The sequence below is a fragment of the Aulonocara stuartgranti genome (genome assembly GCF_965226115.1).
Source record: "Aulonocara stuartgranti genome assembly, chromosome: 15".
Classification (NCBI taxonomy): Eukaryota; Metazoa; Chordata; class Actinopteri; order Cichliformes; family Cichlidae; genus Aulonocara; species Aulonocara stuartgranti.
Window position 1 is genome coordinate 42,365,646 of NC_138951.1, and position 23,863 is coordinate 42,389,508.

At 40.8% G+C, this 23,863-nt stretch overlaps 2 long non-coding RNA genes across 3 annotated transcripts in view; both read left to right on the forward strand.

Moving 5' to 3' along the window:
* Positions 1 to 23,863, forward strand: part of LOC309689540 — a 60,139-nt gene that overhangs the window by 24,125 nt on the left and 12,151 nt on the right. The gene's annotated exons all lie outside the window — the stretch shown is intronic.
* Positions 1 to 23,863, forward strand: part of LOC309689544 — a 35,192-nt gene that overhangs the window by 1,713 nt on the left and 9,616 nt on the right. The window contains exons 2-3 of one of the 2 annotated variants that reach the window (XR_014271434.1): positions 7,966 to 8,084; positions 8,622 to 8,818. This is a non-coding gene — a long non-coding RNA (uncharacterized lncRNA). Of the gene's footprint in view, positions 1 to 7,965; positions 8,085 to 8,621; positions 8,819 to 23,863 lie in introns of those variants that run through there. The other variant, XR_014271433.1, reaches the window with a different exon arrangement.

Here is a 23,863-nt window from a genome sequence, read left to right on the forward strand (position 1 = left end):
ACCCATCTTATGACATCAGGCCTTATTAAGCAAAACTTGCCATTAGTGCCCGTGATTGGGCCTATATGTGTCTGTTATCTGGAGGACACATTGATTATGGGCTTTATAACCCACTAACACCTCAAAGTGGGATAAGAAAACTCGAAACGCCGGGTCCAATGACTCGTGTCAAATCTACTGACAACTAGCACTGATATTTTACACACTGTACCTTTTTTGTTTTTAATTTCACATGAACTCAAACATGAGAGACTTACACAGAACTGGACTTCTTTGCTCAAATAGGAAAGTAGCTCTTGCTGGAAAGAATGCATTTAAGACATTTCTGCATTATTCTCATTTTACAGATACAGAAGCTACATGTGCCCATCTTTTATTTACAGTCTGTGGTTTGAAAACGTTTCGAAGTCTTCTCTCAAAAAAATGCAAATGGTGCTGATGGCGCTGTAGCCCACCTGGCTGTGCACAAGCATCCTACACTGAAGGCTACATGTCTGCATGTCCCCTCTTCCTCGTCCACTTTCTCCCTGTATTCCCGCCTCTTCTCTGTGCTGTGCAATCAAAGGCTGAAAATGCAAAGAGAGGGAATGTGCAGGAGCTGGATTTCAGTTGAGCCTGTGTGTGATTTTGTGGCCTGCCTGCACTAATGCTCAGTGTGCGATTACACTTGAGAAGAATACCAGTTAAACACCGTGTACCTACATGTCTGTGGTGAAGAACTCAATCTGCTATATGAGCCTCATATAGCATTGGAACCTCAGCCACACAATATTAATACACGATGAATATAGAAAACATTGAATGGGAATTTTCTGAACACACCCTCTGACCATTTCTAATATTCATACTGAGTGTTGTTGACTCATTGAATATTGGAGCTGACTTACGGTGCCATATGGACTGGTGATGAGCTATTTATATGTTACCCGGTCTCTCCCTCATTCAGTCTAAACTTCTTGGCTGTGGGCTGTATAGTCTGAGGTTTAGTAGAGAGAGCATGCGGGAGGGAAATCCACTCAGGTAAATTATTCATCACAAGGCTTGCATCTAATAGAAGAAGCTGGAAGTCTGCAGCACGTGGCCCAACAACAGCTTAAAAAACTGGGATAATATTTGTCAAGATCAAAGTGACACAACCCAAATTATAATTGATGCCACTAAAGGCGGTGACATTGCTCTGCTTAATGATCAAAGACACAGTAACAAGCAGCACAATCAGTCAGGAGCGGCTGTCATGCAAAGCTGTTCCAGGAGGCTGGGCCGAGGCTATGCAGGGCAGGAGCCAGCATTCAGGGCCTGAACAGACACCCCAGTGCTGAGTTTATAACTGCAGCAGCAGCAGATGAAAGGTCTGGCTCACAGAAATCACTTGGACAGAAAAGTACGTGTTCTGCAGAAGATAAAATTCAACTTCAGTGATGAGAATGTTGTAGAAAAATGTACTAAAATTACTTATGGAGAATTAGCACGTAATCTAACTTTATTACCCAGAAAAGAAGTTAGATAAGACTATTTTGACAGCACTGTCGGATGGGATCTGCTTTGCTATGTAACGGCACTTTCACCCAGGATGCTGCACGTGCAGCGATGCGCTGAAACCAGTTCCATTCTATTGCTGGTGCCGCGCAATAACAGTTTCCCGCTACGCTGAACAACGAGTAGCGCAAGTGCGCCAGCGAGGAGTACTCGTTCATGTGAGTCAAGTGCGCTGTGACGTACCTTCGCGTGACCAATAGAAACGAAGCCTACAGCTGCGCTAGGTTCAGCCACATGCTGTAGTTAGCGGTCAGCGCAGCGCCTGATGTGAAAAGGCTTTTATGCGGTGGCCAGTGTGCGCTCACCGGTCCACTTTGGACTAATCATTGCAAATAAAGTTAAAAAGGATAAAAAGTTAAAAATGAGCAATATTTGAAGCACAAATAAACAAGACCTCATAGACCTCAACTAAGAGCATCAAATTAAAAAATACAAAAATAGCAACATCACACAGTGGCTTCCAGCAAAGTGATAAACGTAACTGAAACTCTGCGGAGCAGCAGGTCAGTGGTGGTGCTGGGTTCCTCTAGGGTATTTATATTCTCTTCTTACTTCTTAATTTTGTTTATAGTGTAAGTTTTAAAATTCCTGACTGCTGGGGGCCTTCAGATCTGCCAATATCTTAGTTCTGATTTGTAATTTTGAAAAGTCCCCTCAGTTGCTCACTTCCTGTTTTATTTTTGTGGTCTTCTGTCTCTGGTTTCTTCATAAAACTAAAGTTGTACTTCCCCTCCTGGTTTACTTTCACTGATTGTCTTTGTGTGATTACGTGGAACTGTTTCTTATTCCCTGAGTCATTTCCTCCTCTCTGATTACCCACATGTGCATAAATATTTCTTTCCACTTTGTTTTTGTTGCAGCATCGGTCCCGTTGGGTTTTCCTTGTGTTCTGGCAGTGCCCATCCTCTTCCTCCTCAGACAAAGGAGCAAATATCTGTCCTTAGGGCTGTTCGATATAACGATATATATCGGATGACGATATAAAAACGTCTATCGTTTCATTTTACGCTATCGTTTGTTTCATGGTGTCACAAAATAAACTGTTTTTGTTTATAAACCTGTTTATAACCTGTTTTTCTCATTGTTCTGATGGTCCCTGTAGTGGCTGTATTCAAGTTCTCTCTTTCTCTTATATTTTATATAACCACACTATGGACGAACAAGCGCCTGTTTTTATGTGTTGTCTTTAGCAACAACGACGGTAACACCATCGCGTGTCCGCTTGTTTATGTTCCACATAAACCTTTCACAATAAAGTTCAAGATCCTGTTGAGACTTTTCAAAATAAACTGAATCATGTGAAAGAGCAGATTATTTACGGATGAGAAGTAAAAAAGAGCCGCCAGGTGCTAAAAAATAAACCGTAGACTCAAACGTTAGAACAGGCTTTTCCCCGCAGTACGCCGTGTAATAAATACAAAGAAAACGGCGCCGTTACAACTTATGTCTAAAATGTATCGTTTCATGCATCGGTTAAAACACTCGACTCCAGCTACACGACGCACAGCTGGAAACACTTCATGCAAGTCGAGCTGCCCGAGATTCATATCGCACAGCCCTATCTGTCCTGCTGATGGATTAAGGACTTTCTGTGTCCCCGTCCAGCTCTACTAGAGTAACTGCCTGTCTTCTGAAATGTCCTTCATCTTGAGATTGAGACCATGCTGGGCGACACAGCAAACCTGGCAATGGCACATACTGACGTGCCATCCTGGATGAGTTGGACTTCCTGTAGGTATCACCTCTACTACCAGTAGTGAGACTTACCTGTGCAAAAACAGTCAGGAAATGAGGAAGAAACCTTTAATGAATTATCGTCTACGTGTCTGCATAGAAAGACGTTTCATTAAAAACAAGTAAAGGAAAAAAGGAATTTCAGTGATCACGAGAAAAGTAATTGTGCCATAAAATGGTCACTTCATGGGGAGGTAAAGGTAAAGAAGGTTGACTGGAACAGCACAGTAAGTCTCATGTGTAACGAAAATCCCATATTTTTGTGGACTGTTCCTCTTTAGATGTGCTAAGGTTTTGTTCCCCATATGCATCTTTTTTTCAGAGAAAGGAGGCATTATTTTTCTTTACTTGTAAAAAGTCTATTTATAATTAATAGTTTTGGTTAAGTTTTAGATTACAAATCTGAAATGAGTCTCAGTCATCCAGGTCATCGTAGTCTAAGGAGCTTAGAAAGAAAAGCGTCTGGACTTCTTTGAGTTGCTTGAAGACGTTTCACCTCTGTTGCGAAATCAGTTTCACCCCGGTTCTTTTTTATTCCTCGAGGCATCCAGAGACGGCACCGGACTCAGTAGTCATTTTCACAAAAACCTTTATTCATCTTGATTCATCTTCATGCATGCATCTTCTAGAAGGGGAGACGTGCAAGGCCGGTGTCCCTCTGCAGATCTTCACTCCTTTGTCTGTGAAATACAGTTTTGTAGAAGCCACCCCATCATAAAACCCCCATGGTGTCCTGCAAACTCTGTGTCTGTGTTTATGCACGAGCACGTGAGTGCCTGTGTGTGTACCTGTGTGTATGTGTGTGCACGTGAGTGAGTGTGCATGTAGGTGTGGGTGCGTCATAACAGTCAAAGCACTGTGTGTGTGTCTCTGTGTACGTGACTTCCTGCCGGTCATAAAAGTAATCTCCTCACCCAAGCTACACCAAATTCCTCTACACAACAAAACAGAGTTAACATATTACAAACACTGAGACTCCACGGGGCCAGTGGCCTCTTGCTGTCTTACATTTACAGATAAGCATGTGTAGAGTCTCCTGCAAACCTGCTTCTAAGTTATAACAATTATGAGTTTTTATTGAAGGTACAAGCATCAGCATCAGCAACCCCCAACTGTAGCTTCCTGTCTCCTTTTATGGCAGCAGACCCCCGGTGTCCATAAACTCCTTTCCCTGTACACAATTACACTCTCAGGCTACAGCTAAGCCAAACTGAAACACACAGACAAATCCTTCCCCATTCCTCTCATCTACTGTACTCACACCTCGCATCCGAGAAGCTTCTTCAGTTCTAGGGTGAAATGGTGAAGAGTCCCAGATATCAGGCCTGTGGGCGTATCCCCCCCCCAGGTCAGATGGCCCAGGATGTGAGTGGGCGTTAAGGCGTCTGGGAAGGATCTCAAAACTGGATTATAGATGGCAGAGAGTTGGTGTCGTAAACCCCCGCCTCTGTTCAAAGATGGTCGCTCACAGTGGACATAGATGCTTCTTTCACTCCTCTTTCAAACCATCTGTCCTCTCTGTCCAAAATGTGAACATTAGCATCCTCGAAAGAGTGACCTTTGACCTTTAGATGCAGATGGACTGCTGAGTCTTGTCCTGTGGAGGTGGCTCTTCTGTGTTGTGCCATGCGCTTGTGAAGTGGCTGTTTGGTCTCTCTGATGTAGAGGTCTGAGCATTCCTCGCTGCACTGTACAGCATACACCACATTGTTAAGTCTGTGTTTTGGCGTTTTGTCTTTGACTCTCCTGAGTTCCTCTGATACTCCGGCTACATAGGGGATGACAATGTTGTTGCGTCTGTCATCCTCCCTCGCTGGTGTCTGGTCTTCTTTTCTGTGCCTCTTTGCTGACTTGATGAACGCCCATCTAGGATAACCGCATGATTTAAGTGCTTCCTTTACATGTGTGTGTTCCTTCTTTTTCCCTTCAGGCTTAGAGGGAACATGTTCTGCCCGGTGGTGTAGGGTCCTAATTACTCCAGGTTTGTGTTCCTGAGGGTGATGGGAGTCAAAGATTTCATATGCTCTATTTTTATTTAAAGAAATGTAATCTTAGTTTTATTAATATAGTGGACATTCACAACAACAGTCTCAATGTATATTTAATCATTAGTTAGTTCATCTGTTCATCTGAACGTAGCGCTTTCAGTGGGAGGATCGTTCCTCCACTCGTCCAAGTGACTTCTTCAGTCTATGGGTGCTTCATACAGATACAGATAGATGCTTATTAGCAGCTGTTTAACATACTGAGAAAATATTAGAATTTAACTCACAAAAACTGAAACCCATTTTGCTTGGGTGCACTGTACTACACAGCAAGTTACATTATTTGTAATAAAAACGCATACAAAACCGTCTAAAAGGCACAAACACCACTACAAGCCTATCTTTATGGGTCATCAGTATATAGTATTATAAATGATAAATGAACTGATTCTTGTGCTTTTCTCCTTTACCTGAGAACCCAAAGGAGGCCGAGACTCTGCAGCAGCCCTGAATTCAGTCAGCTGAATCTTCACATCAAAAACATCTATTCTGTTTCACAGACTCCAATGTTTTATCTGCCTTTGAAAACATGCAATTGTGATGCCTGCCAGAGCCTAGAATCTGACTTGTGTTTGAGAGCTGGAGAACACGAGGCGTTTCCCAGAGAGGGTCTGTGTTAGAGAGAATTAGGTTAATATCACTCAGCCATTGATTTTCTCTGGACCCTGTTATCAATGTTTAATAAGCATTTTAAAAGCGGAGGTTGATTTTTTAATCTTTAAAAACTCTCGAAACTGGAGCGTGTTTCAGTCCTCGCTCTGATCAGCTCACATGGCTCCCTGCAGAAACAGAGCAAGTAATCTTCTTCATGCACGGAAAACTATCCCAGTAAATGTAATGTTTTATTCAAGGCTCCTCTCCTCATCAGCTTTAGCCCCCTCCCTCACCCCAATAATCTGAATATACTTCCACAAACTGAGACATACCTTCATGGCAGTCTGAGCTTTGACATTTTGTTGATTTTCAGTGCTTGTGCAGGCGCATGTTGCCAGACTGCCAGTGTATTTGTATGCAGCATTGAGAAGCTTTGATCAGCATTGCCGCTCAGGCTGAAGGGATGAGGGGGTCAGATTTGCATTCTTGCTCATGGACAGACAGAGTTTGGACTTCAGAGTCAAAAGGGCAGGCTGAGTGGCAGAGCTGAAGATGAAGCACTTGCAACTCAACTGCCTGATGTCTAACTTTCTTAACATGCTGATGCTGCTTAAGTCTGGACGACTGGAAAATACAAAACTGGGCCTTTGGTCAGGATCATTTAAAAGATATTTTAAAGTATAGTTACCTCATCCTGAGTTGGTGACAGTCAAACACCTGCCCAGTGACACAGTCAACGGACAGAAAGGGACGGTGGTACTCTTAATGAACGAGACGAGACGTTTCACCTCTCATCTCGTACGAGAGGTGAAACGTCTTGAAGACCGTCAAAGAAGTCACCTTCAAAACATTGATATCCTGATGGGGAGTTTTCTTTTGGAATTGGAAGTACCAATATCCATAGACCATGAGGGTTTCCTGACTGGTTCGAGGATGGAGATCATGTACTATGGCACTGTGGCCTCACTGAATCTTAACCAACTTAAACACCAACGGCAGATTTTATACCAGCGTGTCAGACAATATTCTCACCGTCATCATCAGCATAGTTAGTGAAAGATTATCCTTTGTCAAGGGGATGAATAACAGTTTTTCATAGGGGGTCATATGATTGTTGGGTTTTTCTCTGTATCTATGAAGCGCCTTGAGGCGACTTTTGTTGTGATTTGGCGCTATATAAATAAAATTGAATTGAATTGAATTAACTGTGCAGGGGCGGGTCAAGCAAAGTTTTGTCGGGGGCCAGGTAGGGCATTAACAGGGAGAGGGGGGCACAAATATTTTTCTTTGTTATGTCATTTAAAAATTTTCAATAAATAATTATCTGAATCTTGCAACAAAACTGGTGATCTGATTAAATGTATAGAAATCCATTATTGTATATAATAACTATTAAGTCTAATAGACCCTAGTAAGCTATAGGACTTTTTCCTTTGGGAAACTACCATCTGTGCAGTTCTGCAGTTCTGTTGAAGAAAGATGTTGAATCTATTTAAATATTGTAGAAAAATTATTGATTTCTGTGCATTTGTTTTATACTTGCATTAAATTAAAGTTGATTACATCGATTAAGGGTGGGGGTTGGTTCCCTAATATTTTTGCTGGGAGTTGGCAACCCTATTAGTTAGGTAGGTAAGTACTCTTTAAAATGCCAGAATAGGGAGGATGGTGCAGGTTTAAATTGATTAGATTGATCAGTGTTGCTGAACTATGAAATGTTTTGGGTGGAGTGTATTTTTTACATACAGGTGTAACAGAATAACTTCAGTCTCTTGTTTCTTAAAGCTTGAGTATGAACAAAATGCAGTAAGATATTTATAAAAAACAGTTTTATTGATTAAAAACACACTATATCGGATTCATATCAGTATCAGCAGATATCCAAATTTATGATATCAGAATCGGTATCGGACATTAACAAGTGGTATCATACCATCTCTAGTAGATATTACCACCGTGTGGCTGTAACTGCAGCCATCACAAGCATATTTAATTATTTCAAATTTAACATGAAAAAGGTTTTAACTTTAATTATTTAACTTTGAACATCCGTGAGGTTCACCTGAGGGGGAGATCTTTGGTTGCCAGTCTTGAAGAAAACCTGCACATATCCGTACGTGAAGGATGGAGGGTCCGGATACTTATTTTACACGTGATGGAGCGCCACGGAGAAAAGTGAGTATTCCTTGTACATAAACCAAACCAATTATAAGTTGTTGTTGTTGTTGGTGGTGGTGGTTTGTATGTGTGTGTGTGTGTGTGTGTGTGTGTGTGTCAGGGACACTGCGCTGTGCTGGCCCGAGTAAAATGACTCCAGTGGCAGCTCCTAAAATGGGTGATGAAAACAGAGGATCAGTCAAAAATGTTTAATTTCTTTTATTTTGCTCTTTGTATTTATTTATCTTACAACAAATCTACTGAAAAGTAAAGTTTTTGTTTATCCAATTTTATTAAATGCAACTGCTTTTGCTTGACAGATTTGTTTAGGGTTAGGGTTAGCCTTCAACACAGAGGACATCACATACTGCTGACTCACCTGAGGGAGTGATGTTTGAACAGTGATTGTGGTGGTTGGATGGTGCATGAATGGCTATAGACAGGTGCAGCTTTGTGAACGTGCTAGAACAGAGTCTATTAGGGTGTAAACCGCCCCTCCAGTAAAGCCCTTGTGTTTCCAAAACACCCTCCATGGTCTGGTTGATTCTCCTGAAGGTTGATGGAGCCTGGAAGCTTCTCCTTCATGGAATAAAGTCCTGTTCATCTGGATGTCAGCTGGATGTCTTCAGAGCGCGAGGTGAGATAAGGACACTTTTTTAGTGCTTGCTCATTTGGACTGTGGAGTGAAGTGGACTCATCAGAGCCTTTGATGTGGCCCTTAATGCGCTCCAAAGCCTGGGATTAGGCTGGTCCTGGCCATGGCACAATAACATCGAGCTCTTCTGTAGATGCAGAGTGATTAACACACAGTCCAGCTGCTATTTACCGTTTTACCATTCTGCTAGAGGGCAGAGATCCTTTGCTCTATTAAAGACAAATTATTCATCTAGTTTTCAGGATAAAATCACAAACAAAAAAATTGAGTTAAGCTAGCTGAGACGATCTTTTTTACTGAATGTTATCGTCACGTTTACTATTTAAGAACAGCGCTAGCAAGCACTCTCTGCTTGTGAGAAAGAAAAGAAATGAAAAAACAGCCATTTCCTATTGGTGGCAAAACGTACCACGTCGACCAATCAAAAAATGATATGACAATGTGGTGTTTGGTTGTTTTGGAAGAGGGGGACGTTTCAGGAGTGACGGCGGCGAGAGAGAGAGAGAGAGGAAGAAAGACAGAGGAAAAAAGAGAGAGAGAGTTATGAGATGTGAGAGATTTGTGACATTAAGCATGTTTGGAGTGTGTAGTTACTGTGTTTACTTGTGTAGGTAGTGTGTAGTGTGGTGAATAGTTTTCTGTGTCAGAACAATGAGGCGAATGTCACAGATTGCAGTGTAAACGCTGGAGGGGCGATCCACCTCTCAGGCCTGCAGGCTGTGATGTTCTCCTTTATAGTGGACAGAAATTATTTTTTGGAGTGGCACAAATAATTTCTGTCGCATCTTATTTGATGCAGAACAGCTGATTGTTCTGTAAATAGTTTGAAATGGTTATAAAAAAATGCCTTGGCTGCATTTTTAGGTGCAAATAACTTTGTTGTTTGTAAAACTTGTGCAAAGGTTTTTAAATTTACAATTTATATTTGCATTTCAGGAAAATGATTCCTTAAACACATTTGTAGTTGTTACAGTAAAAAATAGAACTTTTTTCAACTTCATTTTATTTTTTTTGTCTGATTTTAAGATCAGTTGTGTTAATACAGTCCAAATGAAAAAATAATAAAAAATAATAGCTATGCTCAAAAGAATGATACCAAACAAAACGAGGTAAATAGTTTTTATAGGTGAAATGCAGAGGTCAAATCAAAAGTAGTCAAAAATGCCCAATTATACCCTGGACCCCAGAGGGTTAAACTTTTTTTTAAGTAACACAATAGTTACTTTACCCAGTAATTAGTTGCTTTTATAATATTGTAACTCAGTAACTTGGTTACTTTTTTGAAGAAGTAACTATAACTAATTTTTCAAAGTAAAGTAGTCATTTTGGCCTGTGTGATGACCTGATCATAAATTTAATTAAACCCTGTTGGAGAAGTTCATGGCTCAATTTAGTGAGTGAGGCACTGTAGCTGCTGGGGTGGTACTGGTCTCGTAATGGTTTACACTCCTTGAACAGTGAGACATTGTGCTTTCACGTGGTGCATAAACTGGACTATTCTCAATACTGTGGCATGGTTTTCACTCAGTCTGCATTAGAAATATTTTCACTGCAAAGACACATTTCTAGCATCAAACTTAAGCGTTTTCATATCAAAGGCCAACTTTAATTTCCAATCTGGAGAAAATATGTGTCCACATGTACACAGGTATTTTGGGAAAAAATAGCTTTTTAACACTTTGCAACACCAGCGACGTGTTCCTCTATTTCCTTTTTTGATGCGACTGAGACTGTGCACAGTTTTATTGTTCTGCCCTGGGCCTTCCTCCACATCATCCTCAAAACACCTGACTTAGACACATCGAAAGAAACCAGATAGTTGTTCAGGCACCAGGATGTTTTGTAATGTGCAAAACACCTGAGTAGTGACTCTACTCTAAGCTTCCTCACTTTACATCAGGATGACTGCAGCCACCATTCGGAGGAATCTTATTTGGAGCTGCAATCTCATTTTTTGGTCATTACTCACAGGATATAAACACTGAACATAAAATGTAATAAATCTGAATCATGTGTGAAACAATATTTAAACTGTAAGTTTTATAGCATTATTATTATTACAGATAAACTGTGTTCCACAAAATAGTACAAAAAGCCAATTGAGAATCATTCATTAATACAACATGTGTCAGTGCGAGACCACAATCACAGGCGGAACCTTTCACTAGCTGTAACATGTTTACCATGTTTGGTTTAATCATCTCATTATAGAGTCACATTGATAACAAAATATATTCTTGAAAAATGTCAAAATGACTCTTCTTCTAATTTCCTTATTAACTCATGAGATGTTCAGCATGACATTTTCTCCCTTTTAATGTGAAGCTGCTGCTATAAAGGCAGGTTGCATGTGCAGCAGCCTGAACATGTGTTGTGTAAGATTAGATTGATGATGTCTTATGTAATCTTATTGCTTATACTGGAGCTTTTCAAGACACTCTAATATAATGACACTGAAACAACAACAAGCAAAAAATGTTTTGAAAGATGCATGCTGTCAGTGTAATGTAATATACATGTGGGAACAGTCGCAAGATGCAGAATGGTAATATTGTCATGGTGTTTGTGTAGCTCATTATCTATTTAGGAGTAACAGTAAACTCATCTCCCACAAAGTGCCTTACACTGACGATGGGAACCATCAGCTGTCTTCATCAATTTGAGCTGTGACATCATTTCATATTTAACAGACGTATGGGATCCTCCGAGCAGAAGACCCGCAGCTAATGTTTCCTCAAAATAAATAAAAAATGCATTAATAAAAAAGAAAGCTGTACTGATCACAAGAGTGCCACTCATAAATGTGACTTGGGCTACTTTGTGGAATAAAACAAAATTCTGGTCCTTAATCCATCACATGTTGAGCCAGTGGAAATCCTGACATGCTGTGACACAGCACGTCAGCGTTACTGCGACTGCTGTCAGTCAGTGCACACCATGCTGCTGGCTGCTCGCTATGTAAGAGTCACAAAACCCTCTTTATATAAAAGAAGTCACCTCCACCCACGTAACTGCACACACATCTGTGTGTGTGTGTGTGTGTGTGTGTGTGTGTGTGTGTGTGTGTGTGTGTGTGTGTGTGTGAGGGAGAGTCCACCACATCAGCATCAACTTGCTGTAAAGACTAAAAAGCAGCTGCTGGAGTTTTCTGCAATGAGATGCTGAAAGTGAAATTAAACGAGAACCTCTGGGGCTGAAAAATGAAGCAAACACAGAAATGCCATTAGCTGCAGTTGTTTGAGTGGCCTTACCATATCCCACTGGATATTGTTGCTGGGATTGACAGGTGTACTGCTGTAGCCAAAAGCTCTAACTGTGTATCTGTGGTATTTTTTATTTTTATTTATTTTATTTTATTTATTTATTTATTTGTTTTTATCCTGTCCCATTTGGTTCTTTAGCCGTCAGAATTGTTGTCTGAAGACCAACAAGGATACCCAATGGATTTACTTTGCCAAATGGATCATCACGGTCTTGCCGTATTGGTCCATTTGATTGACCTTTGTTGTTATTGTTTATTTTATTTTATTTTATTTTCAGTTGTTACAGACGGGACAGACATGAGTGAGGGATAGGAAAGGGAGAAAGAAAGAGGAAGGAAAAGAAAAACAGAAGGGGAGAGGGACAGTGAGAAAGGGCACTTAAAAAGAGAAAGAAGAGAAAAAAAAATCTCCTGGATCAGCTGTTGAGAGAAAAAGAAGAGAAAACAGGCAAAAACAACAAAGCAACATACTAAACACAACACCATCACGTTAATCTAGCCAAGTGTAAACAGCAGTAAATACTAAATATTGAATGTTGTGGTGCAGCACGCAGGACCGACAGCGCACAATGTGCTTGGAAATAGCACCAATAAAGGTGTAGCTTATGTCTACGAACAGTGAACACCCGTGTGCACACCTGTGTGGATCAGTGCGCTTGTATTCAAAAGATTTCCCATGTAATGGTCTGCTAGTGCACTGAAGATGGTGCCGAGTATGGCAGCCTCGTCGCGAGCTCCCCCAAGCAACAGCTTTTTTCTGTGTTTAATTTTACTTTTCCTTTATTTTTTCACGACTAGCACATGTCTCCTTGTGTACGACCGACAAACCTTACTGGACATAAAAGACGGTCTTTCTTATCACTTTCCGGAGTTCAAGTTTTGCAACACGGACGCTCCGTTTGCAGACCCCCCATTCATCTCACCTGAGACGCCTTTGTTCTCTGTCCCTGGAGGCCGCAAACGCCGACGCAGAGGGAGAAGATCTGGCGTTCTGGTTCGACTGAGACGGCGCACTAACAGACCACCGTTACCCAGTTTATTACTGGCTAATGTGCAGTCTCTGGAGAACAAGCTGTGCGAGCTTCGGGCACGGATCTCATTCCAGCGAGAGATGCGGGACTGCTGCGTGATCTGCCTCACAGAAACCTGGCTATCGGACAAGGTACCGGACTCCGCAATACAACTACCGGGGTTCTCCGTGCATAGCGCGGACAGGTATTTATTAGTTTCAGATTTAGCCATTCTTGTATTTTGCTTGTTTACATTATTGTATTTTGCACAACTCTGTTGCTTGTGAAGCTCGCACACAAGAATTTCACTCACATGTACTGTACCAATGTACCTGCACATGTGATGTGACAATAAAAGTGATTTGATTTGATTTAGAGGGTGTAGAGAGCCATAGCCCCGCCCCCCAGGGCATGAAGCAGGCATGGAGGAGATCCAGGCTCCAGACATCCAGAGGCCCCAGAGTGCGAGAGCCCAAGGAGGACCACCGGAGGGGCATCCGTGCCACCCTCCTGTGCAGAGCTGAGGAGAGCCCCAGATGAGGGGTCACCCAGCAGCCACGGAGCAGAAGCCAGAGGGGGCTGCAGTGGCGTGCCCGCCGGCTCTGCTGGCAGCCAGCTGTGCCAGAGTGAATCGCGCCGCAGGCCCGGAGGCCCGAGGGCCCCCTTTGCCCCGGAAGAGGCCTGACCGAGCAACAGGCGCCAGGCCCCACCAAGTAGCCACTGGGAGTGAGCTGGTACATACCTGAGCGCCCAGCCCCAGACACCAAGAACCACCAACGCACCGACCCCTGAGGGCATCAGTAACTTGCAGGGAGTGTGGTGAGGGGAGATAGGCCTGGGAGGGCGTTATCTGTGTTATCTTATTAACGAGTGTTATCTGCCTGATGTCCGGTAAAAGTTCGTGTTTCAGTTTAAAGGAGTAAAATTCATTTTTTTAATTATTCTGTTATGTAATAACATTCAGTGGATGTATTTACTGACTGAGACAAGGCAGCCAGTGTTTATATGGAAACTTATCAAAACAACTGGCTGTTGTCTCCATCCTTTATATACAATCTATAAAATGCACTTGTGTCATACACAACATGTGAGGATGAGCTCACACGTGTGTACGACTTTCCTCTCTGCGCGAGTCATCGCTCTCTACACTGACTGCAATAAAGCACAGAGCACCACTGCTTTCTGCTTTCAGTCAGCTTATCTGAACTTTGACTTTTAGGATTTTGGTTGGTTCTGTGAGATGTTTGCCATCTGAGCACTGTGTGGTCTCAGAGATATGAAACAACTGAACTGCTCTGAGTAGGTGGAAACCTCTGGGGATGAGAAATAAAGCTAAAACCAAGCATTTCCTTCGATAGCCACTTGGGTCCACACCTCTCACTATGCATGTTAAAACTTGAGTTTATTTTGTAAGTTTACAGCCTTGTACAAAAGTTATTTCCATCACTACATCAAACAAATACGGAAACTATACGGCTAAGAAACCAATGAGTTCCCACAGTTTATTTGCAGTCTATAGTCTGGAGGCAGAATGCAGGTTTTCAGTTTCCTGTTACATTAAACCAAAATATGTCGAATTTCACAGTTTGTCGTCAATAATCTGTCCCACCACATCCATGAATATGAATTTTGGCTCTACGATTTACAAATTGTTTTTGAAGATTTAAAAACGTCCAGCAGTCTTTGTGATTTGGTTACACTTGGCGTTACGCAGCATAGGTCAATATGAAAACGATCATGTTTCAATCTTAAAGTAAAGAAGACTACACTGCAGGCTATTTCTTCAGACTTCCTAAAGCACGCTGAGTCAGAGAGACGTATTACGCCCAGACCCTTACAGATGACTTGCAGCTATATTTGGTATTATAATTGTAATAGTGTCTGAAAGTAATGAGATTATGCTCTGTTGGACTAATTTAATCTCATGTTAGTCATTGCATTAGTAAGCAGGTAATTAATAATGTCTAACAGATTTAGTGAAGCCTGATAGCAGGGCATTTAAACTTGTGCCTGTCTGAGTCTGCGTCTGTGGCGCCACGCTGACGCCTGCTTGAAGATAAGATTGATTTAAATAGCCTCCAAATATCACTGAAAACATTACACAGCAACTCAGCGTGACTCTGTAAAACGAAGTAAAATAATATTAGGGTATTTTTGGCTGAAAGTGGGGCTGAAGATGAATTGAAATGGAAATGATTGGAGAGGATTGATGAATCATTTATGAGCAAGAGATGGGCCCAAAGCAGAGCACAAAGTTAGACTCCATGCCCACCCTCAGCCATCTCCTGCAGCAAGGCGAGGCTGTGAAGCTAAGTGTGTGATTTCTCCATAATTAGGTCCCTCTACTGTCATCTGGTTAACAGCCCCAGTGGGACGTCTCGCTCTGATCATCTAAAGCATCCCAAACTCACTCTCACCTCATTTCACCTTCCCCATCTTCCCCGTCTCCCCTCAAGCCTCTTGTCTTTCTTTTACCACTTACTGCTCGCTGCCATTGTTCCTCCCTTTGCTTCTGACAAGACATTTTGCTTGGTAGAACAAAGAATGACCAAAAATACATTAATGAAGCTTCTTCATATGTAAAGCTCTGATACCTGAAAGCATTTAGGGTCCTTAAGGCCATGACCCGACTGTACAGGGTGCAGATCCTTCTGTACTGCGCATGAAATACTGTGCAGTTCTAATCTTCTAAACACACTCTTCCAATGCAGACTACTGGCTATTGCTGAGTATATTGTAGGAAGAACCCCCCTCGGGGCCAAGCAGTTACCATCAGTTTCATTTCTAAACCTGAATTGTTCTTGTTCGGAGGTCTGCATGGCTGATCTCACGGTCGAAGAAGCTTTCTATGATTTACGAATTTTAACTTCATCTAATATTACTGAGCAAAAGTGACAAACAGGTTTGTTGAATAAATTATGAGGTGATATAAAACACCGTGTGTGGCGTTAGGAACATCTTTACGTTAATGCAGTGAACACAGACATCACGTTTCTGTCATGTTTTCTATATCGTTTGATTCTACACGTGGTTGGCAAAATGGCCAGCACGCTGGAACCTATTATACTGTGCAATGATGTTGCCAACATTACAGGAACGAACAACATGGTTCTTATTGGAACAGAGACCAACTGGCTCTGAGTTCTCTGGCATGTTGGGAGTTGCAGCCAAAACTGGACCTATTAAAGAGACACAATGAACGAGCTTAGGTGCACATTTGAAGGGATTTCACTGGGGCTGAATGAGGCATCCTTCTATCCTGTTTTCTTTTGTAGTGGTTTTGTAGAGTCACAGTCTGAAGAATCAGCTCTATGTGCTGTTTATCACACCAGTCACTGTACACTGTGGGGCTGGCCTCTGTAGTGGGGTCAAACAACCACCGCAGGTGTGGATCTGAGCAAAAACATGGAGTGAAACTGCACATTTTAAGTTGGCCCTCAGGGTCAGAAAATGTTTAAAAACCAAAGAATAAATGTACAGATGGAAAAAAGCAGCAATGCAGATAAATGAATAATAAAATCTACATGTGAATAGAGATCGTCTAGCTTTGTGCTTCCAGCTTGCTCCGATGGACCCAAGGTGGCCAAAGAAAAAGAGATGAGCAGCTGATGAGCAGTCTTACTGTATTCGTTCACTTCACTGTGCCTCTCGTATCTATGGAAGCCCGTTTCCGCCACTAAAAAAAAAAAAAAGGATACTTAACTCAAAATTTCGAGTTATCTTTCTCGAAATTTCGACTTATTTTCTCGAAATTTCAACTTAGCAACTCGAAATTTCGACTTAATAACTCGAAATTATGAGAAAAATAACTCGAAATTTTGAGTTATTTTCTCATAATTTCTAGTTAGCTCTGCCAATCAGTAATCTATGTGAATGACGTCATTTCCGTGTTACCCGGAAGCTGAAGCCCTCAGCTACAAATGCTACAGAAATGCTAATTATAGATACGGATCATGAATTCACAAATTGCTGAGTATTTTAAGCGTGGCTTCACAAATGAGGAGATTCTTGCGTTATTAGCTGAATCACATGGCATTACTATCAGCCTCCGTACACTTGAAAGGATTTTACACAACAACCGACTTTGGCGCAGAAAGAACAAAACAGAGGTGGGAGAGGTGGCAGCTTTTATACAAGCACAATTGGCAACCTCAGGACAGTGTCATGGGTATCGTTGGATGCACCAGAAGTGTTGGATGAATGGCATTGTTACTGACAGAGAAACCGTTCGTCTTCTGCTCCGTTTATTCGATGGAGAAGGTGTGGATTTGAGGTCACGTAGACGACTGCGGAGGCGAGTGTATCATAGCAGAGGCCCCAACTATGTGTGGCATATCGACGGCTACGATAAACTGAAGCCATTTGGGATTGCAATCAGTGGATGCATTGACGGATTTTCAAGGAGTATAATATGGCTAGACGCTTACAAGACAAATAATGACCCGAGAGTAATTGCTGGCTACTTCATGGATGCCGTGATTCAACAAGGTGGTTGCCCTGATCGAGTGAGATTAGATCTAGGAACAGAAAACGTCCATGTGGCTCACATGCAACGATTTTTGCACTTTACAGACAATGAACCAGAAAGAGAGCACGTCATATTTGGAGCAAGTACAGGAAATCAACGCATTGAAAGATGGTGGCTAATCTTACGAAGCCAGTGTATCCAGTACTGGATTGAACTATTTGACAAACTAAGAGAGGATGGCCACTTCTCAGACTCTTTCTTGGACAAATCATTGGTCCAGTTCTGTTTTCTTCACATTATACAGGTGAGTTTACATAGGTGATTGTGTAAACGACATGTATTGTAACTGTTTAATTTGTAACAACTCACACGGCCTTTGTATATTATAGAAACATCAGATATATTAAAGTACACGTGAAAAGTAGTGCTTTTTTTTTTTTTTTTTAAACTGTTTTGTTAAAAAAAAAATTCCACATATATATCAAGGAACACAATTATACATTATAACACATTGATTATTTATGTGTTTAGGCCTCTCTCTGTACTCGGTTAGCATTTTTGGTGGGTCAAAACTAAGTAAATAAGTATCTGTCTGTTCATGATGTGTGTGTGTGTGTGTGTGTGTGTGTGTGTGTGTGTGTGTGTGTATAGGTATGTGTGTGTGTATATATACGGATATATATCATTAATGTAGCTCAAAGCTAAATTAATGGTGTGTAAGCTAAGAAAATCAATGTAGAAGTTAGTTGTGCTTTTGTACATTAACATTTTCATATTGTATGCCTGAAAATGTTTCTTTTGTTCATTTTGTTTTCATCTAGGAAGAATTAAATGAAGTTGCTTTGGCCTGGAATGACCACAGAATGCGCCCAGTCCACAACTCCCGAAGTCCTCATGGCCGACCATCTTTTATGTATGCCCTCCCAGACATTTATGGCGCGAGGGACTGTCTCAAACATGTCAATATGGACAAAGTTGAAGCCTGCCTTGAAGAATGCGTGTTCAAAGACTTTCCATGTGAAGAGGATGTCTTTCATCTCTGTGTAGAACTCATGTCAGAACATAACCTGGATTTCTCAGATGATGTGTTTCATACAGTGGATCTGTATGTAAAGCTAAGGCAGTTGATGCTTACTGAGTTGGAGCTTTTGCCTTAAAGGTTAGACATCGTTATGCATTTTTAATTCTGTATTTTCATATTTAAATTGTAAACTTTTATGAGTTATTAATTTTTGGATGGTTGTCGTTTTTGGGGCACACATACATGGGTTTTGAGGGCCTGAAAATGTATTTCACGAACAGGGCCAATTGAAAAAGGCTATAAAAATTGTATTTAATTTTTGGAGGGTTGTTTTTTTTTTTTGGATGGTTTATTTCAATTAACAAACCAATTTTTTGTTTTAAAAGCCTTATTATTAAAACATATGTAAACATAATGTCTGTTAGACCTGCTATTTGGAGGATATGCAGCGCATGTCTCCTTGGAATTATGATTTCAACTTTTTGTAAATATGCTTTTTCATCTTTCTTTTTATTTGAGTAATTATTGATGTTTTGAAATATCTGGTTATGTAGCAGTAAAAAAAATTTTCACTGTCATTTTTTTCACTGCTGAGACTTTTTATATATACTGACTGTTTTCCTGATTATGGGCAGTATAATTATATATTTTTTAGCATATGGATAACCTAACTGAGTGAGATTTATGGACCTTTTTTTTTTTCGGATTGCGCCTCAGAATAATAAAAACCCAGAAATTACCAAAATTAAAGATGTAATTTGTCTCATTGAACACTTTATTATAAAACACAGATCTTTTGCCATCATCTTGTCTTAAAACAAAATAACTGTACTGTATTTACAGTAACACAAAAAACCTTAAAGTATTCTTATAAAAAGCTAATTGCAAGCACAAGACTTGGAAAAAGTACGATAATACACTCAACAAAAATATGCAATATGTTTTGCAAAAGTTCAATTATTATTAAAAATACAAAAAGAATGGGACAATAAAAAGAGATTGAGGATAATATGGCAAGATCTGATAACAATATCCTACAATTAAAGAATAAGAACGTGTGGTCTAAAACCACTATGAAGCAAATACATTAGGCTCAAACATGAAAACAGAAATATAGGAAAATATCTTTTAAATAACTACCCCATCGGCTATGTAGTTTTGAAAAAGGGGGCTATGATACACAGGGGTTTTTTTCCATTACAAAAATCAGGAAAAGCCAACCAAAAATCAACCTTCAGCTAAGCAATTGCTGATTTCACAGAAATCCAAAATAAAAGCATATAGGTGTGCCTTATGGCCATTCAATTTAGCAAAAGTCACCATAACCCAGATGGCTAAACAGAACTGTACAAACATAACTGTAATAAAATACAATGATAAAGTAAAACCTGACTTGTAAACTGTAAAATGTGTGCACGATGATAAAACATGTAGGAGATATTGCATATATCTCCTACATGTACTATACACTACATATTGCAGGGGTCTCAATCTCTAATTTTCTGGTGAACCACTACAATACATGTCATCTTTTGACATTACATTAATAAAATTTGACAAATTAAAATTAACCTAATGCATTTTTTTAAGTTGATTTTGGATTCAAATAATAGAAAAAATGAATAAAAGGTGGAAAAACTGCTTTCATTGTTCACATGCACACATGCTGACTGAGGAAATGGGAATGCTTATAAATGGTCTCCAGACTGCCACTCTGAGACCTCTGCAGAAATGCATTTCACAAGTGTTTAGAAAAATATTGCCTCAGTTGTAATAGGAAAACACAGAAACACAAAGAAGTACCTCAAATTGCATTACAGTGGTATTTCACCAAATACTTTTTCTTGGAACTCAGTTTTTAAACACCTGAAACCTTTGCTGTGACATTCACATGGGAACACTTTAGTCTTAGTTCACAACTCAAATATAATCTGTTGTAAAACAACAATGGCTTTTAAGCCATTGTCCGTGAATCAAACCTTTAGATAATGTCCATAACCCACACATTTGATTCCAACACACTGTTCATCTCCGATCTGAAGTCAGGATAGCTGTCATAATTTATCGACAGCTCCAGTACACACCCACATGTGTGTGCCACAGGTCGTCTCTGGAAACCTTTCAGTTCGTTAAACCCAATGATGATGTTCTTTCCCAGATGTAAATCTGAACCTGTGCAAAACCTGAGGAACAAACACAAATGTTCCTTCTCAGCATTCTTCACATATGTAGTTAGATATTTCTGAATCAGCTTCTGGTGAGCCGTCATTGTTTCAGGGAAAGTGAGACACTTGAGAACTTTTCTCACAGTTGGTTGGAGGGTTTCATAAACTGAAGATAGATCACAAAGGCTTTCCCATGCAGTGCTGAGTGTTCTTGCCCACTGTTCAATAACATAGGCAGGCTCTTGGACAAGTGTTTTGTGTGCAAGCTCCAATAGGACTTCAGTGGCATTGCAGGCTGTTGGTATCTTTCTGCAGCTGTGGTTATCAAGTATGTCTATAAGTTCTTCTTGGTCCACGGTGCTAAAGTCTGATCGCCACGCCTCTAACACTGTACGCTCAGAGTCAGGCATGAACTTAAGGAAATTCTCCACAATATCACTCTTTACATATCCAAAGGCAGCTTGTTCCAGAATGGCAGGTGCAATTTTCACAGGCAGATATTTCTCTCTAACCCATCCAAATGCAATGATTCTGCCCACACTCTCCCACTCCGGTTGCCCAAGATCATGCCTTAAGAAGGGCACTTTGTAAACGTTTCCAGTGGTGCACTGGTCATAGAATTCTTTCCAGAATTCTGAAAGACAGTCTCTCACAACTCCCCCATCGTCATGGGCCATTTCAGGTGTTCCATCAGGCAGTAAGACCTGGATTTTGATGTCGACATCTTCAAGGTCCTTATCACTAAAATGTGAAATGAGCTCTGACATTACCTGCCCTCTGTGGACCACCACTACTCTCCTCACTCTCTCACTGGATGGACCAGGTTGTGGAGAAAAAATCAGGGTGTCATCCAAATTTATTGGCTCACTGTCAGAAAAGGGGCCAACAAAAATAATGTCACTGCTGTGAGAAGTGTTAGCGCTTAGAGACTGCGTGGAAGATTGTGGAAGGTTATCGTTTGGAGTGTCTTCAATGTATGTCACATCATGGCTGATTGTTTCAAATGGAGCAGATGTTTGGACTGTAGTGACAGTAAAAGAAGAGGTTTGGTTTTGAGGACTCGCTTCAATTTCTGAAGATGGATGCAAACCTGGGTTGGAGCTCTGAAGGCTGTCATTTTGTTTTTTCTTTGTGGTGAGGTAGAACCTGAGGATATTAAGTTTTGTGACATGATAAAGTTCTCCTACTGTCAATGCATCATCGACTATCATCTCTTGATAATCCTTCAGATCACAGTCAAAATCTGTTAAGGGCCCCTGAATGTTTCCTCCATCTGGAAAGAACAGGCCTGTTGCAACCTGTAATATGTCCCTTTTCTTGGCATCCTTGCAGATGTCTATTTTTCTTGTTCCTCCTCCTCGTCTAGCTCTAACCTGCTTGAAAACCTCAGTGTCTTCATCATAATGCATCCATCCTATTTCTATTTTTCTATTTCTCTTCAGAGCATTTCTTTTATGGGTTGTTTGGGAATGTTCTTCTTGCCGTGTGCTACTGCCATCCTCTTCAGATAATTTTCTTTTGGACAGTTTGGATTTCAGCCGTTCAAAAAGCGCTGACTTGCGGCTGCTGCCCCTCCGTCTGCAAAATCCAAATACTGCTAGACGATCACCGTATGATGGCAAATAAGTCTTCAGCTCCTCATCTGTCATTAGACTTATGACACTGGCATCAATCTAAAGATGGAAAAATAATTTAATTTATTGAAACAACCAGCCTTGAAAATACAATTCTATTTTTAACTTAAGAACAATGAGGAAAAGTTGCATTTCAACCAGTATCTTGTTGGAATTAAGTACCTTCTCATTCTCCAAGGTCTGTATAATTTCCTCAGAGACTTCTCTTTGTTTCAAGAATTCAGTCAAGTCTCCCATGCTGTAAGGAAGGATGTAAATTAAAATTACAAAATTAAAATAAAGCCACCATATTATCGTCAAAGTATCTGTGCCTACCTACATTATGAGCTCTGACTATGGTGGAGAAGTGGGAACTGCATTTTTAAGTGTCCATTTGCACTGTAACTACAATCAGCATCACAATACAGTCAATCCCACATTTTCTCAGTTGTCTGGTTACAGTTTTATTGTCAGTCATATTCCCTGTTTTGGGTGATTTGTGATTTTGTTTTATACAGTGCTGTATACTTATTACGCATGCTTTCAGCAAAACGTCTGTTTCATCAGACGTAACAGGTGTCATTAGCGTGTAACAGAAACCTTATAGGTACCTTTGGTTAACCCTGACGTTGCATTCTATTCAACTTTGTATGTAACAATTGTAACGGAGCGGAAAGGCTGATTTTATTTCCACAGTGTCGTTTTTTAAAGGAAGGAAACCTTCCTCCAAACGGACAGAGCAGTGGAGCCGCCAAGGGAAAGCACACGATTAAAAAACTGTAGAATTAAAATATAATTTATTATATTTAAATAGTTAAAAATGTAAGATAAATTAAAACAACCTTGGCCAAGGGATAACACAATAAAAATCAATAAAACACAACATTAAAAGTCCAGTGGGATCCACCACAGCATAAAAGTCCCAGGGAGTTAAGAAATCCAGCGAAGTAAAAGGGAAACCCAGCGGAGTCTTCTCCTTCCTTTCCGCATTAGCGTCTTGATATGCTAGAGAAAGGGAGGAGCGGCAGTCACTATTCTTCCGGCAGTTTTTATTCAATAAAAGGGGATAAGTCGAAGACTTACCCCGGGTGGGCAGAGCTCTCAACTCCGCCCGCCGCTTCTTTAAAACTGCAAAGCCACACAGCCGTCCCGTGCCTTCCGCTGGTGCTGTCTCCGCTCTCCCCGCTGGTACTGTCACTCTCTGCGCTGGTGCCCTGTGCGCTGGTCCTCTGTGCGCTGGTGCTGTCCGTCCTGTTTCGAACGCCAAGCTCCAACCCTCTTATGTGTCACTCAGCACTCTGTAAATTACACTGCCTTTCCTCTCAGGTGTGTCCAATTAGTAAAAATGGGGAAAGGCGGAGTCTCTCCAGGACAATTTGACGGTATAACCAAAACATGCAATCTAAATAAAACACTGCACAAAATATAACCAGTACATGCAATATAAAAATATAAATAAGTACACTTCACATTAAAATACAGCACAGCAAAACAACATCCGTCCTTCCCTGGATGACATCCCCCCACACTGAAATATTAGCAGTCCCTGCTAATGCTCCATCTCCCTATAACGCTCTGGTGGAATCCCACGCGTGGCCCTAAT